The following is a 19,942-nucleotide window of genomic DNA, read 5'->3' on the forward strand; positions in this document are numbered from 1 at the left end:
ATGTTTACACTAAAGTCAAGTTGATGCCTACCACAGGGTTTAAGATCTGGATCGGATCAAGTCGCTGAGTGAACGGGACGTGTAACAGAACCAGCCAACAATCCTAAAACAAGATAAACAAGCACAGCTGAGAACATCAGCCCATGTCCCAGCCAAATACCTGAGCTCAAGTGTTTAGTTACAAACAGTCAGTGTGTTGGTGCGTGAAGCCCTCGATCCACATCATGTTCAAAACCAAAGACAAAAAAGAAGAGTGTGTTTTTTTGTTTTCATGTTGTTATATTGCTCTCTCTGTGGGCAGCTGCAACAAAGCAAAAGAAACAAAGCATAAATGAGGCCGTCAGATGGAGCACAAGCTTGATGTGCTCACTCACATGGCCACTTCTGCAAACCAATCAATCTGTTCTCTGCAAAACAAAGGAGTTCACAGAGTTCAGTGTGCGATATTATTTTTGTGGTGCGTGTTTTATTCTGAGAGAATGTGAAGCCGGTGTACTGAATCCATCACTGGCCTCTGTTTCACTGCTGCTTTGATCTACATTCACACAACCAATATATACGCTGACCGGCCACTTTATTAGGTACACCTGTTCAACTGCTCGTTGACACAAATTTCTAATCAGCCAATCACATGGCAGCAAATCAATGCATTTAGGCATGTAGACATGATTAAGATGAACTGCTGCAGTTTAAACCGAACCTCAAAATGGGGTAGAAAGGTGATTTAAGTGACTTTTAACAGGGCATGGTTGTTATTGCCAGACAGGCTGGTCTGAGTATTTCAGAAACTGCTGATCTACTGGGATTTTCATGCACAACCATCTTTAGGGTTTACAGAGAATGGTCTGAAAAAGAGAAAATATCCAGTGAGCGGCAGTTCTGTGGGCACAAATGCCTTGATGTCAAAGGTCAGAGAATGACCAGACTGGTTCCAGCTGATAGAAAGGCAACAGTAACTCGAACTCAGAAAATCATCTCTGAACACGTCCAACCTTGAGGTGGATGGGCTGTAGCAGAAGAAGACCACACCGGGTGCCACTCCTGTTAGCTAAGAACAGGAAACTGAGGCTTCAAATTGCACAGGCTCACCAATGTTTACAACCCATCTCTCGTTATAGATCACGATCAAGATCATTTATACGTCTTTTAAACCAGTGGATCCCAACCTTTTTTTGTCTGAGGGTGCTTTCACACCTACACTTTTGTTTCGGAACCTGTCTCATTTGCCCAGTTAGCGCGGTTCGTTTGGCATATGTGCACAGGGCAATCGCCCTCTATTCCGCGCCAAAGTAATCGCTCCGAGACCGCCTGAGTGAGGTGGTCTCGGCTCGATTGAAACGAACCCTGGAGCGGTTCGATTGCAGTGAGAAAGTGATCCGATCCAAGCACGGTTATGTGACAGTGTTTTATGGATATGTAACAGGCATACAGCTATATGAAGAGAGAATTATGAGTAGGGCGGGAAGTTACGCGAGTCTCCGGATGCCAGCAAACGAGTGATGATCTCCAGGTAATCTCGCGTCTCCCTCCCGGTCCTCAAATAGGCATCGTCGCGCACCCTTCTCACCCCTCCCCACCGCATCTCTCCTCACTCTTCAGACACATCACATGCACCATGTCAAACACCACCACCTCTCCTGACAGATGAGCGGGACGCTGCAAAATAAACCCTGACACTCTGACCAATGTGAGGAGAGTTTACTCGCACGTGACTTGTTTTAGCTCTTTTGGTCCGATTAGAAACTTTGCAGTGTGAAAGCGAACCGCTCCAAGAGCAAAACAACACAAAAACACTCACACATTTTTGTGATTTGGAATATCAGGTAGTTGATGACATGATGAGCAAGCGTGTGAATATGTTGAAACAAAAGGAAAAAGCATAATAAAAGGGACACATCTCTCATACAGTGCTACTGTGGCTGCGGTGTGACGTGACAAACATGACGCGTCACTACGGAAACATTAGGGGTGAACATTCTAAAGTAATGATTGTCTAACAAAACTCACTCTCGGGGCCAGATAGAATCTTTAAAACTCACCAGTTAAAGGGTAAATAACAGTAGTAAAGCAGGTAATTACTATGCTCTTTGCATTGCAAGACTTAACACACATTTTATTCACTCGCCGTTTTTGGATCAATCATTTTTCAATCTGTTGTCATGTAAAGCTGCACTGCAGAAAACTTTTCTTTCTTCGTCTTTTTGTCTCGTTTCCAGTTCAAATATCTAAAAAATCTCACATCAAGACCAAAAAACAAAAAGGGCATGAGAAAATGAAGTGATGCTGAAAACTTTTTTTGAGATTAGATCTCATTAAGATTATTTTTCTTACCCCATTGGCAAATCATTTAGCTTGTTTTAAGCAACGATCATTTAACTTTGAGGTGTTTTTCAGAAAACAAGACGTAATTTCTTATGCTGTTTCATGTGTCTAGTTTGCATCTTGATTCAAGATTTTTTTAGATATATGGATTGATAACAGGACAAAACTACTTATGCCGAGTTCTGACTGCATGATTTTAAAGTAGTGGTGTCACAGATGTTTTCACACTGCATGACTATCAGGGCTAGCGTTTCATTACTGCTTTGTTTACACTGCAAGAAGGATAGGCGACAGGGGCTTTCACATTGCATTGACTTTACAATAGGAAGAATTGCCGCCAACTTCGTCCAAACTACGTCTCACAGCAAAAAACACATAGTATATCTTTTGTTATTAACTACAAATGAGAGAGAAGCCTTTAATGGGGTGGAAAATGTACATATTTGCTCTCCTAAGTTTGAAAGGAATTAGCAAATTCTCCAAAACTTTCTTTTTTAACTTTCTGTATGAAACGTCAAACAGACACGGGTGCTCCTGTCAAACCTTCACTAGTTTTTCCTCCATTTCTTGGGTCCAAATAAACCGAAAAGGAGCGTTTTTAACTTCTCCTCCAGCCTCCCGCTGACTGTACACACACACTAGTGGATGCTGCTCTCTCTCATTGGCTGTAGACAATCGCCGATGTTATTTTCAGTTAAAACTCATTCACACGGCAAGATTTGAATCGCCAACAGCTCCAGATATTTAGCACACCAAATATCTCCCAGGCATCTTCGACTCATCGGCGATTCTCTCAGGTCGTGTCTTTGATAGTTCATACTGTGTGATTGTCACTCACGTGCACGAGCACCGATTTGTCTATGATTTCAGGCATTTGTTAGCGATTTCTCAAAACCTGTCAGCGAGCCAAAATCTGGGCTAAAATCAGGCAGTCTGAACTCAGCATTAGTTTTTTTGTTTTATTATTAGTAGTATTACAGCTCAGGGATGTGTGTGCACTTTCTAAAGGTTTTATTGAATAAAGGGTGGAAATAATGCTTTTTTTAATCTGATGAATCGACTATTAAATTAATCGTTAGTTGCAGCCCTAGTTAAATTTCAGCATAACAACAAAGCCGAGTGATGAAATTTGAGTGTGCTTCTCACGCAATGCAACAGACTATATTTATAAAGCATACTATTATAAAACTATAGGCTGTTATTATATTGACATTAAATTTCATAAACCAGTCAAGGTATCATCCATAAAAACTGTCAAGGTGACATCAATAAGCTTTTTAAAGTAATTAAACGGTTGTGAGCTCCCTAATGGAAATTAGTCGTTTAACCACAAATAATCAATAAATTGGTCTAGTTGTAACTACAAATAAAACATGGCTTTGCTACACGTCCTGTAGTTAAAACCATAGTTTTTGTACTAGGTTGTGGCTCCTCTCTAAATATTAATAGTGTGCTAAAACATGACAACACTTTTACTGTAATAAAATCATGGTTAAACGAATGTCAGCAAATTTGATCAACCTTGCCTTTTTTTTTCTTTGGCAAGTCTTAGAAATGTTAGAAATCTGTATCATATCATATAATATCGCAACTCAAATTAAAGCCATACTTAATAGCAAAAGCATACCCAACATATAGCTCATTTTATGACAAAAAACATGCTCATGCCAATGGAACTGGTTGATGCCAATAATTTCACATGGAAAGCAATGCGTCAGTAAGCAGATGCTTTCGGACATGTAATGAACATCTTGGCAGTGAACACGGTTTGATTTCTGAGACATTCAGAAGCTTGGCAAATCATAGGGTGTGTTCACACTTGGCAGGTTTGATTTCATTAAAGTGAACTCTGGTGTGATTGCTCAGTTGGTGCACTTCATTTTATTAACTATGAATTCTGGCAATACAACATAGGTGCGAATTAAACAAGAAGTACCAGATCACTTAAAAGGTTGAGTTTTATCCACTTCCAAATAAATTTTTGTGTATTTTGTCAACTAAAATAAGAGAAAAATTTAGACCAAATACAAGACATCATGTTCCAGTTAGGGATTAGGATAAAATGGAAAAAACATACATGATTTTGCTTTAACAATATTACTGTATCAGCATTGTGCTTTTGTTACCAGGGCTCGAAATTGCCACCATTTTGGTTGCATATGTGCCCGAAATTTTATCTATGCGACCTCAAAATATATGTGGGAGCATTTGTGCGAGTGCATAAAATTGTTGTGTGCGACCAGTTTTTACTGCAAAATGTTCACCACATGTGCGGATTCGGGAGACATTAGCCCCTTTCACACATACAGACCTTTCTTACAGAGCTTGTATGTGTGAACAGGTCCTTTTTTTAAATACCGGTAAATTCGTTCTGGCTATTTTCCGGAAAGAGAAGTTGTAACATTACCGGCAATTTGCCGGAATGCTGCGCTGTGTGAATGCAGAAGGAAGATTGCCGTAATAAGCGCGTCCACGTCTAGAACGAGCTGACGTGAGACGTCTGCTTTAGCCAATCACAACAGTCAGGCGCATTTACGTCCGCGTGGTTTATGAGAATAAAAGCCTTTGAATATTTTTCCAGACACATTTAGCTGCTAGAAGTTAGTCAGATCAAGTTTATATGTTCTTCTTAATGCCAACTGTGTAAATAATCATCGATGAGATACTTATGATAAGCCGTTGTTTGTTTACCTTCAAGCTTTGCGTGTGCCTGTGAAACAGCCTGTGAGCGCCAGCACACGCACATATTATGAACATCTCGACATGCGAAAGTGATCCTGCGAAAGTTGTTCACAATATTGATCATCCACAGAGTTTGTAATGTAGTCAAATGTTTACAAATACAAGCGCAGCAGTTTAAAGCTCATTTGTGGTGAATGATGTCAGAATTTACCGGTATTTTGGAATGGATGTGTGAATGCTCTTTTCCGGAAAATTTCCGTAACGTCCTCGCCTGTGTGAACAGCGCTTTTTTGAATATACCGGTAAAGTCGTTCCGGAAATTTTCCAGATATTTACCGGTATCACTGTGTGAAAGGGGCTATTCACGCAGAATGCAGCTCTGCACTTGAATCGCGAAACGCAGCGCTCAGGAATGGTTTAAAACAGTTGTCATGTCAACTTGCTGCAGTAAACAAAGCCAAGTCTGTAATGCTTGCCCCGCCTTCGTGCTCTTCTTATTGGCCCACTGCTCTAGCCCTGAAATATCAGCTGTCAATCACTCAGTCAATGCCATCTGGCTTGGGATGACAGAGAGAGCTACTACCGCGAAAAAATTGTAAAGCGCTGAAGATGAGAATGAAGATAACACTGACAGAATTTGTTTTAGAAACCATCTAGTTACAAATAATGACACATCTTACTAGTGACCATGAGCTGAATGTTAATCCACCACACTTTTCGAAGTGTGGATAAAAGACTTCCAGTGGCTTCAAGTCCGCTATGAAAAGTCTGTGGGATGGAATTTTCAACTGTTTGCCACATCTAGCACGCGAGCTTGTGTTTAATCCTTCATATAATCGCCAGATGCTGTTCGCCGTGCAAGTGGCAGCTATATGTCAAATTTAACACCACGTACACCATCACAAACGGGCTTGCACTGAGTAAACTAATATTGCTACTCAAGAATACACCGGTATTGCTATTAACATGACGTATGCATATAATAAGGTACAGTATATGTCAAAAGCATCAGTGCAATATCAGACATCACCCGTGAGAACAGCACAGTTATATCGTTAACAGACTCATTCGTGTAGGGCCAGTGAGCCGTCTGTGTACCCTTTGGTCACTCAGTTATGTTATGTGATAACGGGATTTCGTTGAGACATATTTTCCTAACGCTTGCACACATATATTTTTTGCTTGTTAGTTTGATTAGTGTTGATTTCAAATCCAATAAATATGTTTGTAAAAAACTTGTAGTTACGGTGCTTGTAATTAGTGAGTGCGACAAAATTTTGGCTGAGGCGCCTAAATTTTTAAAGTTAGGAGAACCGGTGCTACCAAGCAAAAAGGTTAATTTCGAGCCCTGTGTACATATTTATGTTTAATCAAGCAAACTAACTACTAAATACAGCAGGCTAGGTTTACATAGATCGGCATTAAATTTCATAAAAACCAGTTAAGGCTGTTGAGCAGGTGTCTGTAAACATGCTTTTAGCACACATAAAACAAACAAAAAAAACATGGTAATTGTAGCTATACTACGACTATTTGTACTGTGAAAAGTAAATCTTTAAGGCTTTTGTGCATGTCATACACACACACACCGGCCACTTTTTTTTTTTTTTTTTTTTTAGATACACCCATCCAACTACTCGTTGACGCAAATATGTAATCAGCCAATCACATGGCAGCAACTCAATGCATTTAGGCATGTAGACATGATCGAGACGATCTGCTGCAGTTCAAACTGAGCATCAGAATGGGGAAGAAAGGTGAACGTGACGTGGTTGTTGGTGCCAGACGGGCTAGTCTGAGTATTTCAGAAACTGCTGACCTACTGGGAATTTCACGCACAGCCATCTTTAGGGTTTACAGAGTATGGTCCATAAAGACAAAAAAAATCCAGTGAGCGGCAGTTCTGTAAGCACAAATGCCTTGTTGATGCTAGAGGTCAGAGGAGAATGGCCAGACTGGTTCCAGACAAAAGGGCAACAGCAACTCAAATAGGAACTTGTAGACTATATTTGGGCAGGACAAATAAAGAGTGCCTGGTGGCATGTTATGTAAAAGCCATCTCTTTTTTTCAGCTGAAAATGACCGACAGCCCGAGGGCTTCGCTTCAGTATGTTTTCCTTCTCTTTTCACATGTCGAGTTGAGCATTCAGCGCTTCATGTTCGCCCGACTTGCTTCTTAACTAGCCCCTCGGAGTCACTGCATCCTATATCAGTCGGTTTTGTTGTGGCACCTCCTGCACTTCGGACACAGATTGTGTCCCTGCTGGGATCATGACCGGGACATAGACCTGGAGGCTGGACAAAAACAGCCAGAAAATGGCTTGTATGAGCTTCTTACATGGCTAATGGTGGCTTTTTTTCTCCTGTTTTTGTCCTCACATAAAGGCCACTGAGAATAAAACTGCTTTCTGCAAAGAAGAAAGACGAGATAAAGTCAGAAGACTCTGTAAGTGACGGTTTATCACAAACAGCTTGACTTCTTTTAGTCAATGTTTATTCAAGTGCCTTGTTAAAGAAACAGGTCAAGCTGAATGGAAAATTCTGTCATTGTTTACTCTCTTGATTTTATGATCACTGTCAAGATTTGCTAATCAACATGTTCTGTATGTCATGATTTACATGTTTATTTATTTTATTTATGGTTATGAATTGCATTAAGGGATTTTGATGTTGAAAAACAAACTCTGTAGTTTACCAAAGTGAGTTTTTATTGACATTTCAGTAGTTTGAGAATTAGTAGAGAATTAAGTGCACACTGTGAAAAACAAACTATGACAAAGTCAAGACAACAAATATTTTTATATTGATTTAATTTATTTTAAAAAGGTATCAACTATATATATTTTTTTAAATATACAAAGTTTAACTTAAAGAGCCCATATTATACATGAAATAGGGTCATATCCTGGTTGTAAGGGTCTCCAACAACAGTCTAATATGCATGCAAGGTCAAAAAACACTTTCATGGTCTTATAATCTGCATTTATTTTTAGCTAATTATCCCAGCGACTCCTGTATGAATCGTCCAGTGATTCATTTGTTCCCAAACCCCTCCTTAGCGCGGAGCTAATCTGCGCTGATTGGACCGATGACAGTCTGTCGCGATTGGTCGACTGCCTTCAGTCAGAGAGGGAAATGGCCAATAGCTAATCAGCAATTTAAAAAGTAATCACAGTTCATACACGCTCGATAGTGTAGACGTGGGTTTTAGCTGCCACACTATGGCGAGTGGATAGTGCCACGGATAACCGAACGAAGGAGACAGTCGTGTACTCGCCATACCACACACACACAAAAACACACACACACCTCCGGATGACAACGCTCCCGCCAGGTTTTAGCCTGAGAACCCGCTCCGTTTTCTGCCCGCCGCGCCCGGTCCCGCTAGAGCGGAGAACACAACCAAAAATCACCCAGTATACAGTCCAGACAGCCAAGCTGTCTTCGCTCTCTCTCTCTCTCTCTCTCTCTCTCTCGCGCTCTGTCTCATACGCGCGCGTGCGCACTAACACACACACAAGCACCACGCAGACTCTCTCTTTCTAATTCGCATAGCAATATCCGTGATATTGCTAGACAGCCCGCTCCCGTCCCAAATTAAACCCGTTACCGACCGCTCCCGCGATTTATTCGGAAATTTATTCCCGCGGCTGTCCCCGCGCCAGATTTCTGCGGCGCGGGAATAAATTTCCGAATAAATCGCGGGAGCAGAACTCTAGCACGGAGCTCCATAAACAAACAGCACGCGTCGCATTTGTAACGTGACTTTGCACGCGATAAGAGAATATAGCCAGTTAACCTGATACAGTACACTCGGTTACAAGTAACAAATCACAACTAAATACATTTGCAAGCTAGAGTAAACGAGGCAACAACTTTAACCGCATGTACTTACACTTGAGAAATGGAGGAAGAAACCCATCCTGACGTCCATCAGTTACTCTTTACTGATCCTTCCTTTAACAAACTCAGATGAAGTATTCTTTGTAGCATGTAGCTTCCAGAAGTTTCCAACTGCTTGGTTATAATGCTGATGTTTCATCTTTGGGTAGAGACTCAATATAATGTCCATCTGCAGTGTGACTTCAATCGACCGGCATGTTTGTGTGCGTGTGTTTGTGGGTGTGCGTGTGTTTGTGGGTGTGTGTGTGTGTGTGTGTCTGGGTTTCTGCGTCAGAGGGCGGGGCCTCAGGTTTGAAATCTCCCGGGTTTGCGCGTGCACGTGAATAACTTGGTTTCGTTCGTACGTCATGGCGAAACACCTAATGAATCGTGATCAAGGCGACTCGTTTGAAGCACTATGAGTCGACTCTTTTATAGATGAATCAACCGTTTTAAACACTGTTTTCTTACAGATTTAAGCCTTAGCTGGATACTTCATTTCACTTAGAGCTGTGTTACACACTACATGGAGGGGAATTTTCAAAAACCCATAATATGGGCTCTTTAATATTTTTACTCAGTTTGACTGAAATTGAGATTACTAGAAAATGTCATTCTTTCATTTTCTTTTCGGTTTAGTCCCTTTAGTAATCTGGGGCCGCCACAGCGGAATGAACCACCAAATTATCCAGCATATGTTTAACACAGCGGATGTCCTTCCAGCTGCAACCTATCACAGTGAAACACCCATACACTCACATTCACACACATACACTATGGACAATTTGGCTTATTCAATTCCCCTATAGCACGTCTTTGGACTTGTTGGGGAAAGCGGAGCACCCGGAGAAAACCCATGTGAACACAGAGAGAACATGCACACTCCACACATAAATACCAAATGACCCTTGCTGAGGCTTGAACTAGTGTCCTTCTTGCTGTGAGGCGACAGCTTTACCCACTGCGCCACCAAAAATTTATTTAATTCTACTAAAATATTTAAGTAAGCAAGAAGATTTTTATTGCATCAAATAACAACAAAAATACTGGGAGTTTATTAGCAGGTTTAGGGCTGGGTGATAAAATCAGTATCGCTATTTATTGACCGTACACCATTGTCAATAACGACTAAAGAAAAGATTCGGTATGGAGTTTCGGTATGAAACTCTACAGTTTTTTTAAAATGTGGCTGCTGAGCACGCGGAAGGAATGCCAATAAGCTTAGGGTGTCATTTCCAATAGAGGCACACGACTTGAGGATGCAAATAGGGAGCAAGGCACGCACATTTTCCAGGCGCACCTAGTTGAAAAAGATCTGAAGTTTTACGAAAGCCATGAGCGCACCGCTATTTATGTAAGTAGTACTAACCAATCACTGCAAAGCCACATGGGCAGAGCTGAACTCCAGCAGGGGGCAGATTGAGCTCTGGCTCCACCTTGCAGCACTTCTTCTAAATGTGATGTCATTAGGGGTTGAGGTTAGGGGCGGGTGGAGGAGCTGGAGCTCAAGCTCCCCCTCATTGGAGGTGAGCTCCACCCAAGTGGCTCTGCAGTGAGCACTCTCAACCAATCTGCTTCACACTTTGTATGGAATATACACATTTCGGTAATAACGGCAAGCTAATTACCTCAGACAAACACAGCACGCATAAACACTGCTTCGCTAATTATTCTAGTTATTGTCTATTTCCACTTGAGGATACTCCTCCTGAGGCCCGCAGAGAGTATGCAGTGCCACTGATGCGATCCAAGACCAGCGAAGAGATGTTCTCAAGGTTTCCATAAACCAGCCCGTATCCTGAGCAGCTGCTGTGGTGGTCATGGAGGAGTGGAGAGCATGAGATTCTCGTAATGCTCCAGGCGCAGACGAGTCTTTGCTAACATCCAGCATTTTCCTGCCTCCGGCGCCTATACTGCAGCTTTGACATTTGGCCATAGGAGAAATGGTTGTGCCCAATTGAGCCTGGTTTCTCTTGAGGTTTTTTAATTCTTCACTTTCGCCAATTGGTGAAGTTTTTTCCTCGCCGCTGTCGCCACAGCCTTGCATGGTTCGGGACCTGTAGAGCTGCGCATCGATGTTCGCTCTTCAGTGTTTGGACTCTCAGCAGTGAATATTAAACCACACTGAACTGAACTAAACTAAACTTTAACTCTGAAAACAGAACTGACGAAAAAAATCTACTTCAATAATGCCACTAATATCTGCATTAGGGTTGTAACAATATACCTGTATGACGGTTTACCACGATTTGAACGTGCACAATTATCATACCATGAACAATTGCATATCAACGGTTTTAACCCTTAAACACCGAGACAGCCGCCCGCGGCTAAAAATAAGTATTGCTCTTAAATGTTTAATAACTTTTGATCCGCTGATCCGATTCATACAATTCAAAGATTGGCATAAAGAAGAGAATCTCAGCTTTCCAGTGCTGTATCACATCGCGGACTTTCAGAGGCTCCGGAATCAGTGTGGTTACATCATCAAAATTTGACAACGCTGATTTGACAAAGAAACGCTCGTCACTGTGTCTCCGGACAAACCAGACATGATACATTGATGCATTGTCCCTCCTCCATGCCCAGATTGGTTCAAACTCGCTATATCACAACCAATAAGCATAGGTTTCGCTTTTGTTTGTGGACCAACAATGAGCTTTTTGAACAACATGGAATGAGAGATAGGCTGTACATTTATGCTCGGCTAAATAAAACGCAAAAAAAAAGTTTTGCATGAAATAATTCTCATACTAAGTACTTTTGCATGCACAGCAGCACAGAAACATGAAAAAACAGTGACACAGCAAAGACGAACTGCTGCTCTTGCTGTTTTCAAAAGACGCAAATGAAGGTGCAGCTGTTTGTCTGCATTGCAGACAACCATATCCAAATCCATATCCACAGACAACCATATCCATGCTGGCACATAAAACCTAAGGATGTTCCTAGGATGTGGTATTGTTTTAGACGATTATCATACCGTAAAAAATTCATACCGTTACAACCCTAATCTGCATACTCCACATGTCTTAATTCCATTTCTGTTTAGTTTATTTATCCCTTTGTCGGATTAAGGTAATCTAAAATTGCTGTTTACATGGTAGATTCTAATCACTAGTCTTAATCGTATTAAAGTTTTGGTGTCCCATGTACACATCCTTAATGTTCAACTCAACCACATCGTCAGGGCTCTGCGAACTTGGCTTCGCGAAGCATTTTCTGTATGTACGTACATCAAAAGCATATAGGCTATGGCTCATGCATATTGACAGTGGAAGATGGTTTACGGTTAGTCGTGTCAGGAGTCCAACCACAGATTAGCATCTTGTCCTCATAGAAACAGGCTCAGTCATCACACTGAATCAGGTAAGCTGTATATTTAGGTTTCAATGCAATTAATGCTACGCACATTAAACGTAATATGTGAATGATGTTTGCGCATGCATCATAGTTTTGGCTCAAGGGAGGGGTGCCTGGGGGTGCGCGATTAAAGAAAAGTTTGAAAAGCCCTGATTTACAACACAAGTGAAGACGATATATCACTTCAAACTATTAAAAGTGTAAATAAAAACACTTTTTTGACAGTTTTTATCATCAAAATTTCATGGAGGAAAAAAATCTAAGTCTTAAAATGCAATTCATAAGCCCAAATGAAAACAGCCTTGAATCACTAAATAAATAAAACTGTTCATTTACAGTGTTTTAAAATGAATGAATTCATAATAATCAACGCTAACCGTGAAACCGTGATTATTTCTCAGACTATAATCGTACAACTAAAATCTATAATCGTTGCATCCCTATCTGAAAGCCACTTGATGTGTTTAACTGGGAAAATTGCGATTAATAAAGTTTAATTGGTTAATAAATGGCTATTAATCTACAAGCTCCTGATCAACTGTAGTCCATACTTGACAATGGGATTGCGCAATGTGACTATTGTGGATGCACATATTGCGATATCAACGCTGAAAAAATATACTGTTCAGCCCTAATCTGGAATAACATTTCATTTCAGATCAAACAGGAAAACATCCGAAAATATGCGGGCTCTTAATTCTGGTTTTGTTTGAAGGATATTTTGGGATGTGGATGGTACCCTGATGGCATAGAGATGTGTGTTTTGACATTAAGTTTCTGAGTTAAACTAATTGTAAACCCAGCTGTCGACTTTTTTCCTCTTCATCACGAGGAAGTGTTTATGTAAAAGCCTAGCTCCAAGATTAAAACATCACCTGATACAGCAAATTGACTGTGTGAGTTGAGCCAAACTAAATACGCGGGTCAGTGAGAGTGCATCGAGTTTAAACCTGCGCTTTGTACAATTACGCTCATAAAAGAACTCAAAAGTTAAACAAATCTGAAAGAGCAACTTCGAGTGCTTTATCTGATGCAATAAAATGAGATTAAGTGCGTGTTCACATTTGGTGCTGACAAAAAAATAAGAAATTATATATTTAGTCCTGGTTTGTTTAGAGCTTACTTATTTTTAAAGATCAATCCTAAAGATAGGAAAGCTACTTTTAAAGCATGCATGAAATCAAATCTAACCATGCTGATTTTGTTTGTTGCTAGTTTTGTGGTAAACAGTTCATCTGTGCATGTCATTAAGAACAAATAAAATTTGTAATAGAGTTGGGCGATGTCGACAAATTTGGCATTGTACGATGTCTAATGTGAAACATCGCGATGGACAATGGCATCGGCATCATGTAAAGACCGTTCGCGACGTGTCTAAAGAGCGAGGAGGGATCTGGGGGTGAGAAGGGTGCGTGACTTATTTGAGGACCGGAGGGAGACACGCGATTTCCGGGAGATTATCACTCGTTTGCAGGCATTATGAGTCCCGCAAATGCAGAGACTCCCGGAACTTCCGGGAGACTTGGGATGTCTGAATATCAAGTTTAACAAATGTAGTGAGATGCGATCCAGCGATACAACCTTGATAAAGACATGCACTGCTCTCTGTGTCTGGAGCTCAGAGGAGCGCGTGGCTGTGTGGTTCTGCAGTAAGCACCACTTGTGTCTCTCTCTGTGTGTGTGTTGTCATGTGATGTGCGTTTTCAGTGGACGGAGGGTTGTTAAGAAATGCTAGGTAAAACAGAGTGTGCATATGGATCATTTTTGTTCTAAAATTCCATTTTAATACTAAGAAGTATTAGTGTAAACTAGGTCTGAGTGTGTATTTTTGGCGAGCGCGTTTGTGATGGGAGTGAGGCGGAGCATCAGCAGTGCCGGCTCAGCATCATGTTGTCTATTGGGCATCGTCTATCGGCCCAACCCTAATTTGTTATCTAAAATTAAAATCTGAAAATGTACTTCTTGTTTGTTTTCAGTTACATTCTCAGATTATGTCTGTCTGAGGTATTAGGCGTGGCTAACATACTTAACCACGCCCCTCAAGCTGCCAGTTTTGACCTCAATATGACAGCGAGCAGAAATGATAAGGAGGAAGAGATTGTTAGGTTGTAATAACTCTCCCTAAACCCCTTTTCCCCATTTTTCTGAATGAAATGCCTACTTTACTGCATCCAATCAGCTCACAGTAGAAAAAATAATAATAAGCCACGCCCACAGTTTTCACATTTAATATTGGCTTGCATAGCTCAGGACTTGTAGAGCTGCGCATTGATGGATTTGCTCTTCAGTGTTTAGACTCTCAGCAGTGAATAATAAACCACACTAAACTAAACTTCAACTTTGAAAACTGAACTGACACTTTTTCAATTCACTATAATCTTCTATGTGAAGCTGCTTTGACACAATCTACATTGTAAAAGCGCTATAGAAATGAAGGTGAGTTGAATAATATTCTGTTTCTTTAAGAAAAAAATTGTCACAGCTTACAGTTCATGCAGACTTTAATAAAAAAAAATAATAAATTAATGGAAGCATACTAAACAATGCTGGCTAATATGCTAAGCTAATCACACTTGTTTTACAGTATTTAGGTCCAATCCCAATTCTCCCCCTTAGCCCCACCCATTAACCCTACCCCTCATTTTGCGCGTTCACCTGAAGTGGTCGGGCTGTCCCAATTCTTTTTAGCTTGAAGGCGTAGGGCTAAGGGGGAAGGGCAATATAGCCCTTGAAACTGAGATTTTCCAGGGCCTAGAAACTAAGGGGTACAAAAACTTCCCAAAATACACCATCAACAACGACAGCATGACTGCACACAGAAGTCAGGAGATGCACAAATTAGTATTTTTGTCATTAGTTTAAATTTTTACTACAAACAAGCATGTTTTAATACATTCATAACGTGTTTTACTGTCATGCTTTAAAAAATTTACTATCTATAATCCATATTAATAACTCCTGTACAGAAGTCCCACAACATACTTTCACAGTTGACACTGGAATACCCTGTCAGAAAAGTCTAATGGCTGGGAATGACCTTTTTACAGTGTCTGCTATAATGTTAATGTTGTTGTCGTGTGTTTAGATGAATATGGCCATGGTGTAAATACACAGTACAGTTACGATCTTACTGCCACATTACATCATGAAGATAACATAATATCAGTGCCTTCAGTGATTTCATGAAGATAATACAAAAAAATAAAAAAAATAAAAATCATGCAACTGAACTAACTAGCAGTCAGTATCATTGATCTCATATGAAGTAAGAGCTCACAATGACATATGATGATGTGTGTAGGTGTTGTAATGCTGTCCCATTTCTTAGAGGTAAATGTTGTAGGCCTTTCCCTTTTTATCTGAAGTGGTAGGGAAAAGGGTAGGGGTAAAAAAAAAATGTATAGAATTGTAATTGAGTCTCATGCTGCGTTCACACCAGACACGGAACGCGTGTTAAGCGCGAGTGATTTACATGTTAAGTCAATGCAAATAGACATCCTGCGGCGTGATACGCGAGAATGGCGCGGCGCGAATGACGCAAATTGCGCGAATGGTGCGGGACAAATTGAGCGTTTTGCGCGTTTGACTCGCTTAACTAGCGTTTCGCGAATCTCTCAAATTCGAAAATCTGAACTTCAGCATACATTCGCGCCGCGTTAACCAATCAGAAGCTTGCTCTTGTGGGGGCGTGATTGTGACGTAGAACCTGTTGTCGGTGTTCCGAGGGTTCATCAAACTTGGCTTGGCTCAGTCAGAAGCACCGCTGAAAGCCTCCGTCATCCACTTTAAGTTTCTGGTTTATGAGCTCACAGAGCTGGATGCACCTCTGAAAGGATGTAGTGGACTCAGACACAACCCTAAACGTATCGACGCTGTTTTTCAGTCTTTATAAAGTACATAAACACTGTTATTTTCTTCATAAAATCCATGTTAGCCATTTAGCTATGAAGATAGAGTCTTCGGGCAGACAGAAGACCTGCCCATCATGCAAATCCGCGTATGTTCTGAAGTGAATTTGACACGCGAATGAAGCTGGGTTTGACGCGCGAGTAAACTCAAATATTCACGCGGCTATTTACGCGCGAATAGAGCGATTTATCCGCGCGTTCCGCGTCTGGTGTGAACACAGCATTACAGTTGAAGACAAAAAAAAAAATATATATTATATATATATTCAAAACTAATGTTAATCAAAGCAGTTTCTTCATACTATTTCTTGTTTTATTTTCTTCTGGAGAAAGTAAGTTTTTAATTTGGCTGGAATAAAATATATTAAAAACTCAATATTATTAGCCCTATTAAGAAATTAGCATTAGCCTGCGCCTATAGCCTAGTCGTTGACACATGGCACTGAGGTGCACACAGCGACACGATTTCGATTCCCAGCATGAGGTCTTTTGCCGATCCTTCCCTATCTCTGCTCCCCACACGTTTCTGTTAGTACATCTCCACTCTCCTATCAATAAAAAAGAAAAACCCCTAAAAAATAAAAACAAAAATAATAGTAACTTTGTTTTGAGTAGAACAAACCACTGTTGTCCAATGACTTACCTAGTTAACCTAATCAACCTAGTCAGAGAACAATATATTGCGCAATAACTAGTAAACTATTATGTAGTGTCATCATAACAAAGACACTAAATCATTATCATTATAGGAAATTGGTTATTAAAACTATTATGTTTAAAGATGTGTTTTAAAAATATCCTTCTATTAAACAGCATTGGACAAACATTTAAAGGGCCATGAAACCCCCTCGTTTCAGCAGGGTGTTTTCACACCTCTACTTTGGAAAAAGTCAGAAAAGTAGGCGTTTCCAGCTCTGTTTAGGGGGGAGTGTCGGAGGAACTAAAGTGGGAGGGTGTGGGAGTGTCTATTTGGGCACGCGTGAGTTTCTGAGTCAAAATACACACACAGGAGAAAGTGATGGTGTTTAACCTACATGGACATCTGTAGTCGAATTATTTGCCAAATTATTAAATGTTGGACTTTAACCGCAGTTTGGCTCTTTGATTCAGGGAATTCATTCATGTCCCTCGCAACAAACAAGATATTTGATACGAGGATCTGCTCTAAGCGTGTATTTTTCATGCAATGTTTGATACCGCACGGCGAATGAGAGAAAAAAAACCTCCGCATTTCCCGGAAACTCAGATGCTCTCGGCAGGTAGCGTCAGAAAGCCGCGTGTGTTATTCCGGTCACAAAATGCGGTAAAAACCCTACACGAGGTTAAAGTTTGGTTGTGGTGCTAACATGTTTACACTCGGTGCAATAGTTAACTTAGTTCGATACGAACAAACTGAATAAACAAAGAGCACTGGTCGCTCACTTACCAAATCTGTAGAGACAGGACAATCACCAGCAACTAGAGCCGCGTCTTTATGAAGAGAAGACTACAAGCGAATCCGGATCTCAGCGTTTGCAGATGAGAACAGCTCTCAGGTAAACAATAATCCTCCTTAGACAAGTAAGTTATTGTTGTCGAGCGTCACGTACACTGTTAATCCACACGTGACTCTGAGCTCTCAATAGAGCGCGCTGATTGGTTTGAACCAAGCCTTACTCATGCATTAATGCATCTCACTGTAAGACGTAATAAGACTCACTCTGGCACAGACGCCCAGTCTGCACGCTGGAATACAACGCTATTATGTCATGACCGTGACGCAGGTTCAAAAATTCGTTTCAAACCAGAAGTACGAATTTGCTTAAAATAACGCAAAAACAACCAATTTACACTTTTTAGTGAAATATAGGTGTCCTAATAGTGTTTTTAGCAGTGTGGGACACATATACGACTGTCAACAGCTCAAAAAATGTGTTTTGGTGTTTCGTGACCCTTTAAAAATAATTAAAATCTAATAATTTTGTCTTCAACCATGTACACATACTGTACATAACAGTACTGCTCTCATTTGAAAACAACACCACACAAATTAAGAAATGTTAAAGGTGATCTATTTCTGAAGACGATGTCAAACTATAACGACCAACGCTGTAACTATGACAAGAAAAACTGGGTCTGCTTGAGCATGCTGTCCTGTTTATAGTAGCATCTTAAGGCAGCATGCCATGTTTTTGGGTCATTTAGTACATATTTCCTTCAAACTGCAGTAGAGGGTGTTTGAAGCCTAACAGAGACGTACATTTTCATCAGTCTTGATCCTCTTATATGGTGCACACAATGATTAGAATGACGGTGTTCAAATATAATCATACGAAAAACACTAAAGCTGCATCCCAAATACTAAACTATACACTATTTACTCATGCACTTACACACTCAACAGCTTAGTATATGAATTTAGTGTCGTCCCAAATGGAACACTAATTTATTTTAATCAACCGGAAATTCAAACCGTTTCCCAGATTATGTTTGACGATTGCCAAATTAGTTAAATAAATGACCAAACTATCAAATAATAACTGCCATGAGTATAACCGCAATCACAATCAGGAGGCAGCATATTCATATTGTAGGAGAATTTTGCTTGCACAATCCAAATCGGTTTAAATATGAGTTCGGTTTGTTGTTAATGACATCACTGCTAATTGAACTAGTAAAAGCTGCACATGAAATTACAACATATAACAACATGTGTTTACTCCAAACTCACCTCAAAACTACAGTTGTGTGTCTGAAGTAAATCCTCCTCAGGCGTATGTTTATTAATCACGCCGAATTAATCAAAGTAGTTAAATCTTCTATTATTCAGCAAACCGTTTTTCCACAGTGGGTTTTCTGGCCTCTTCGTGTGTATTCGGACAGGTTCGTGAGTTTTCGCGAGAGCGCCCTCTGGCCCTCAGGAGAAGATTTTTGCATGAATGTCCCAACACAATTTTTTATTTATTTTTATTAAAGCGTTCAACAAGAATACAAAAATTTACAGAAAAGGTACAAAACCTTTAACAACAAAGGTAGAGAACAGAACAAAACAAAAATACAAACTAAAGAATATGCCAGGGGGAGTCCCAACACAAATCAATTGTATGGAACCCAGCATTTGTGTAAACTCTCTGAAAAAAATCTTGTCGCCTATTAGAAACAACTAATAATACCTGGACTTCTACTTGATCATTTGGAATCAGAAGAGGCTTATATGAAAGACAAAGGCCTCTGGATTACGCTTATTTTACCAAAATAAAACATGACCATGCCTTGATTTTTGATGAATTAGGACAGTAAGGTCTGACTTTGCTTCTTGCAGGACTCCCAGAGTTCATCAAGATTTTTTGAATTCATTTTTAATGCCTCCTTCATCCTACCCCAGACATGCTCAACAATGTTCATGTCTGATGACTGGGCTGGCCAATCCTGGAGCACCTTAACCTTCTTTGCTTTCAGGAACTTTGACGTGTTGAATTAAGTAAACAAAATTAGCCATAGTGTATAAGTGTGAGAGTGTATGGGTGTTTCCCAGTACTGGGTTGCGGCTGGAAGGGCATTTGCGTAAAACATATGTTGGAATAGTTGGTGATTCATTCCACTGTGGCGACCCCTGATATATAAGGGACTAAGCCGAAAGAAACTGAAGGATTGAATGTAATCGTGTTTAAAATGTTATAAGAACAATCCATTCATATTATATTAATCTTCTTAAAAGTTTTTCTATCAACATTACATGACTGTAATGACCACTGTTATGGACTAACATTTACACAACATTCCTGAATGTTCTGTAAATGTTCTCT

General features: G+C 40.3%; 1 protein-coding gene across 4 annotated transcripts in view; it reads right to left on the reverse strand.

Moving 5' to 3' along the window:
* Window positions 1-19,041, reverse strand: part of rftn1b (raftlin, lipid raft linker 1b) — a 435,159-nt gene extending 416,118 nt beyond the window's left edge. For all 4 annotated transcript variants that reach the window (XM_073926765.1, XM_073926762.1, XM_073926763.1 and 1 more), the window contains exon 1: window positions 18,868-19,041. The gene's annotated coding sequence lies outside the window, so the exon portion shown is untranslated. The remainder of the gene's footprint in view (window positions 1-18,867) is intronic.
* Window positions 19,042-19,942: the final 901 nt, after the last annotated feature.

The sequence above is a fragment of the Danio rerio genome, chromosome 16 (genome assembly GCF_049306965.1).
Source record: "Danio rerio strain Tuebingen ecotype United States chromosome 16, GRCz12tu, whole genome shotgun sequence".
In the NCBI taxonomy this organism is placed as follows: Eukaryota; Metazoa; Chordata; class Actinopteri; order Cypriniformes; family Danionidae; genus Danio; species Danio rerio.